This window comes from Vombatus ursinus, unplaced genomic scaffold (genome assembly GCF_900497805.2).
Source record: "Vombatus ursinus unplaced genomic scaffold, bare-nosed wombat genome assembly UNPS02004312.1, whole genome shotgun sequence".
Classification (NCBI taxonomy): domain Eukaryota; kingdom Metazoa; phylum Chordata; class Mammalia; order Diprotodontia; family Vombatidae; genus Vombatus; species Vombatus ursinus.
Window position 1 is genome coordinate 5,286 of NW_020944090.1, and position 6,730 is coordinate 12,015.

General features: G+C 36.8%; 1 pseudogene; it reads right to left on the bottom strand.

Moving 5' to 3' along the window:
* Window positions 1–472: 472 nt before the first annotated feature.
* On the bottom strand, window positions 473–2,402 carry LOC114022832 (annotated as a pseudogene).
* Window positions 2,403–6,730: the final 4,328 nt, after the last annotated feature.

Genomic DNA, 6,730 nt, shown 5'->3' on the forward strand with positions numbered 1-6,730 from the left:
GGGAGGGGGGCAGTTCTCTTGTATAAGCTTATAAAATTTTATAGAACAAAACTTTGTAGGTGGGAACTAGTTATGATTAGTTGCAAAAGCATGCCCTTATGAATGGCAAAATCAATATGATTTGTTACAGAGCTGAGATAATGAGAACAATAATGATTGTTTGGAAACTGCAAATGAGAGGCTAGCAACAACCTCTCCTTCTCTTCTGTGACTTAAAAATGACATCTTTGAAGGATAACTTATCTTAAATAGATTTTATTCTCTAGGACAAGAATTGCATTTCTACTTGTTTACAGCGCTGATAAAGTACAATGCTGTTCACTTTTCTCCCTCTGCACACATTCAAGTATTCAGAATGCCCAGATTTATACAGTACTTTGAATGTCACTTTTAAACCGCTACTGACTTGGCTAGAAATTTGAGTCCTTCAGTTTTTGGAAAGCTGAGCGGAATGCTCTTACTTCTACTGTGTTTAGTCGATCTCTTCAATGGTGGGTCCAGAAGAAGCACCTCCAGATGGAGCTGTTCACCCCCTGGGAACCCACCAGGCATGCCTTCTGGCATGCCCCCCTGCATTCTGGTACAACTTAGTCATGATGGGGTTGCAGACCTTCTCCTATTCTTTCTGCTGATGCTCAAATTCTTCCTTCTCAGCAGGCTGGTTCTTATCCAGCCGGTTGATTATTTCATTACATTTGTCAAGGATCTTCTGTTTGTCTTCATCATCAATTTTGCCTTGCAGTTTTTCATCCTCTGCAGCAGCCTTCATGTTGAAAGCATAAGCTTCAAGAGAATTCTTGGAAATCACCTTGTCTTTCTGCTTCTCACCCTCAGCCTTATATTTCTCAGCCTCCTGGACACTCAATATCTTCTTTGCTCAGAAGACTTTTATCATTGGTGGTGGTGATCTTGCTGTCTTTGCCTATACTCTTATCCACAGCAGAAACAATGAGGATGCCATTGGCATCAAATGTTACTTCAATCTGAGGACCACCACTGGGTGATGGGGGGATTCCTGTGAGCTCAAACTTGCCAAGCAGGTTGTTATCCTTTTTCATTGCTCTCTCACCTTCATAAACCTGAATAAGCACACCAGGATGGTTGTCTGAATAGGTGGTAAAGGTCTGTGTTTGCTTGGTGGGGATGGTGGTATTAAGTTTGATCAGAACTGTCATAACTCCACAAGCAGTTTCAATTCCAAGGGAAAGAGGGGTGACATCCAACAGCAACAAGTCCTGCACATTCTCAGATTTATCTCCAGACAAAATGGCAGCCTGGACAGCTGCACCCTAGGCAAGAACCTCATCAGGATTGGTATTCTTGTTGAGCTCCTTGCCATTGAGGAAGTCTTGCAGAAGCTTCTGGAGTTAGGGGATGGGAGTGAAACCACCCACCAGGATGACTATGTCATGAATTTGTGATTTATCTAGCTTGACATCTCTTAACGCCTTTTCCACGGGTTCCAGTGTGCCACGGAAGAGATCAGCATTCAGCTCTTCAAAATGGGCTCAGGTGATTGATGTATAGAAGTCAATACCTTCATTGAGGGAGTCAATCTCAATACTGGTCTGGGTGCTAGAAGAGAGGGTATGCTTTGCATGTTCACAAGCAGTGTGCAGATGGTGAACAGCCCTCTTGTTCTCACTAATGTCCTTTGTGCGCTTTCAGTTGAATTTGGCAATGAAATGGTTGACCATTCAGTTGTCAAAGTCCTCCCCACCCAAGTGGGTGTCCCCAGCTGTGGATTTTACCTCAAAGATGCCATCTTCAATGGTAAGAATGGAGACATCGAAAGTGCCACCTCCAAGGTCAAAGATCAACACATTTCTCTCGGCACCAACCTTTTTGTCCAAGCCATAAGCAATAGCAACAGCAGTTGGCTCATTGATGATTCGGAGCACATTGAGACTAGTGATGGTTCCAGCATCTTTGGTGACCTAACGTTGGGAATCATTGAAATCTGCTGATACTGTGACCACAGCATTTGTGAAAGTCTTCTCAAGGTAAGCTTCAGCTAATTTTTTCATCTTGGTCAAGACCATAGAGGATACTTTTAGATAGAAACTTTTGGTTTCCCCTTTGTACTCCACTTGGACCTTAGGCCTGCCTGCGTCATTCACTACCGTGAAAAGCCAATGTTTCATGTCTAACTGTACAACTACATCATCAAATCTTTGACCAATCAGATATTTGGCATCAAAAACTATATTGGTGGGGTTCATTGCAACTTGATTCTTTGTAGCATCACCGATTAAATGTTCTATGTCAGTGAAGGTGACGAAGCTTAGGGCGGTCCTGCTTGCTTGGTCATTAGCAATGATCTCCACTTTCCCATGTTGGAGGACTCTCACACAGGAGAAAGTGGTGCAAAAATCAGTGACAACTGTGGGTCCCTTCGACATGGAGAGTCAGGGGTCATAGCTGACCACTGTGGAGGAAGAAAGGCTGCTGCTGGGCGGAGCAGCCGTTTTGTCATGATTTTGCTTATTGATTTCCTGTTTCTATGTACTTCACTAAATCTTTTCATATAAATCTAAGTCTTCCCACGATTCTTTATCTTTATGATATTCATAGTTTCTAATTGCCTTTATGTGCCAAGGTTTGTCTTTTGGTTTCCCAATTAATGGGCATCTACTTTGTTTCCAATCCTTCGGTACTGCAAAAACTGCTACTATAAATATTCGTGGTGTCCATGAGCTATTTCCTTTCATCAGTGACCTCCATGCAATACATATTTATATTTATCTATTTATCTACTTTTGTGAGTGTGTGTGTGTGTGTGTGTGTGCACGCGCGCGTGCCTATCAGTGCATTCTCTGGAGCAAAAGTTGTGTATCTTTTAGACATTTTTTTAACATAAATCCAAATTGCTTTATATAATAATTACAACAATTCACAGCTCTACCAACAATGCATTAATGTGCTTCTCATTCCAAGATCCTTCAACATTGCTTATTCTGATATTTTTAATCTTTTCCAATTAGAACTACAAAAAAATTTACTTGCATTTTTCTTATTGTTAGTGATTTTGAGTATTCTTTCATATGGTTTTTAATATTTTGCAATTATCATTTTGAGAATACCTTTTCATATCATTTGAACTTTTCTCTTTTGTTGAATGAGTTTTCTCCAAATTGTTGTTTATTGTATTTACATTTTTTCAGAACTATATTATATAAAGATGTTTCCCAGTTAACCATTTTCCATATCACCTTTGATGAATTAATTTTGTCCATGAAAAAGCTATTCAACTTCATGTCATACAAATTATGCTTTTCACTTTTTGTTATTGTCATCTCTTTTTTGGTAAAGGATCTGGTTCCCTTCTTTTTCTTTCTAATGATCATTAATATGCCACTGAAATCTTTGAGCAAACAAATATTTTGTATGCTTTTAAATTTTCTACCATTTAACAGATCTTGAAATTTATTGATTTTAAAATCTTGTTTAACAATAGGCATTTTTATAGACATAAAAATAAATTAACTTCTAAGTCACCATATTATTTTCTACTTATTTTATGATAAAGTTTTGTGTTCTTCTTATGAATTCAGGTCAATTGCTACTGGAATTCATTTTTGGTTTACAGTAAATAATGGAAATTGGGGGATTATAGAATTAGAACTGGATTTTATGTTTGAGGTTATTTTATCCAAAGCCTTCATTTTATATATTAGGAAACTGGGTCACAAAGAGGTTAAGTGATTTGGCAATGCCACATAGATATTAAGAAGCAGAGTGAACATTTACTTTTAAGTCCTCTGGCTTCAAATCCAGTGGTTTTTCCCCCCCATTGGACTGTAAATTACAGTAATTCCACTGATAAACAGAAGAGTATGACTTTGAGGAAAGTTGCTCTCAGAGTGAAAGCAATAGATGGGAAGATGTCAAAGTCTTAAACAAGATAATGCTAATTGGTATTAGGACTTCCTAACTGAGGACTTCCTAAATACAATACTTCAAATCTATAAAGTGTACCTTGCTCAGTCGAATGCTCACAGAGACTTGATATTTTGTTTTTTTCCTAATAATTTGCTTTATATTAGAGAGAGCTGGTGGTTATAATTAATCTATTTCATAACTTGCTAGAGAGCTGGAGTCACTGTTCCTGGAACAACATTAGTAAAACATTTTGGTAGGAACATTTGATAATGCTCTTTCATTACCTGCTCACTTCTTGGTACACCTAATAGTATAGTAAGGGTAGAAAAGATTATTGAAGATGATCCTTGAGTCATAATCACAGCAACTGAACTTAAAATTACCATAAGATATCCTCAGAATTATCTTACATACTATGTTTTAACTGTTATTTTTGCTCAAATCTCTGTGGTGTTATTGATGGGCTATGTTTTGTGGCCAATATGTCTAAAATGAATATTTTAACTCATATCACTCTGCCCACATATTTTTTTCTCTCTACCTACTTATCTCTGGCCACCAGGCATCTAAACTGCATGCCAATCATGTTTCTCTGCATACAATGAAGAAACGAATGTGGTTTTTTTTTTATATCTATGATGAAGGCACATAGTAGACAATTCTCATAAATCACATATAATTAGTCTTAAGCAGGATACACATTTGCCACAAATGGAACTTTAAATCTCCATTTTCTCCATTTAGTTACCAAGCCCTTTGAGCAAATTCACTCCAGATTATTTTTGTTTTTAAATTTGAAAGCAAAGATTCTTTGGCTTTCTCCTCAATACTTTAATCTTTGAATTTACTAGAAGTTGAGGTGATTAAAGGAAAGTGTCTCTGGGGTAGAAATGGTAAACTTTTTTTCAGTCATTTCTGAACTATCGAGTATGAATTGGCTTAATAAAGATACAACTTACAAGTTTTATTTTTAAAAAAGCCAAATTCTTTCAATCCCATTTCCAGCAATGTTGAAGATTTGTCTGACAAAAGTAATGATTGTCAAAATATCTGCAGAAGGAAAAAATTAAGTGCTGATAAAACAAATGACTTTTTTTCTTTTTTCTTTTTTAAACAGGTTTTTAATTATATTTAATTTTTATAATATTTAATTATATTCAATTTTTAATCCTAAATTTGACAAATATCCAGAAACATAGTTGTTTCCCTATACAAAGAAACAAAAAAGAAGATTGCATCAGAAACTCTGAATCTCTATCGCAAATAGCTTGTAAATGTAGTAAATTATAAAAATTAACTGTGTCTACTTTTCAACTTACATTATTTTCTGTACCTTTTTTTTAAATGTTTCATTGACATTTTTCTTTTTATTTCTTTTTTTGGGGGGTGGAGGGTGGTAGGACAATCACTTCTCACCCTATGTCCATACCAAAATAAACAAACAACTAAATACAAGATAAAAGATCTCCTTTATTACAAATAAATGGAAAGGGACTGGACTTGGGAATTTATTGGCATGGGAAAATTCACTGATGAGAAAAAGTACCCCTACCAAGGCATTCCATTAACCACAACCATGAAGGGAGGTCTCTCATAGGAGAAGCACAGGGTTCCTTTGTCAGTCCTTGCTTTTTTTTTTTTCCAATCCAATAAACATTTATTAAATACCTACTAAGTACCAGGTACTGGGAATACAATTAATAAAAAGAAATACAGTCTCTGCCCTCAAGGAGCTTACAATCTAATGGGAAGGAGACAATATACAAAAGGAGACAAGAAAGGGGAGTGGGATAGGGAAACACCAGTGGGGAGTTGAATAAACCAGGAAGGGCACAGAGGCAGACTGGGGGTTAGCCAAAAGTTCAGTTTCTACCTTTTATTTTTTTTAAATAAATTTATTTATTTTTAGTTTTCAACATTTATTTCCACAGGATTTTGAGTTCCAAATTTTCACCCCATCTCACCCCTTCCACCACCACAAGATGGCATGCATTCTGAATACCCCTTCCCCTAGTTTGCCTTTCCTTCTATCTCTCCCCCCCTTCTCTTATCCCCTTCCCCTTCTATTTTCCTGTAGGGCAGGATAGATTTCTGTACCCCATTTCCTGTATTTCTTATTTCCCAGTTGCATGTGAAAACATTTTTTTAAGCATGTGTTTTAAAACTTTGGGTTCCAAATTTTCTCACTTCCTCCCTCCCACCTTCATTGAAAAAGCAAGTAACTCAATACAGGTTATACACGTGCAGTTATGCAAAACACTTCCATAGTAGACATGCTGTGAAAAACTAACAGTATTTCCCTTAATCCTATCCTGCCCCCCCATTTATTCTATTCTTTCTTTTGACCTGTCCTTCCTCAGAAGTATTTGTTTCTGATCACCCACGTTCCCAATCTTCTCTCCTCTCTATCATCCCTCTACTGTCTTGTCCCCTTCCCCCCCCCTATTTTCCTGTAGGGTAAAACAGATTTCCATACCCAATTGAGTGTGTATGTTATTCCCTCCTTAAGTCAAATCCTATGAGAATAAGATTCACTCATTCCCTCTCACCTTCCCCTGTTTCTCTTCTACTGCAAGAGCCTTTTCTTTTCTTTTTTTGTGAGATAATTTACCCCATTCTACATTTCCCTTTCTCCTTCTCCTAGTATAATCCTCTCTTACCCCTTAATTTTATTCTCCAGATCAACTCACCCTGTGCCCTCTCTCTCTCTCTCTCTCTTTGTATATATATATATATATATATATATATATTTTTCTCTCTCTATATATATATATATATATATATATATATATACCTACATACAATTTTTTCCCTCCAACTACCCTAATACTGATAAAGGTCTCATGAG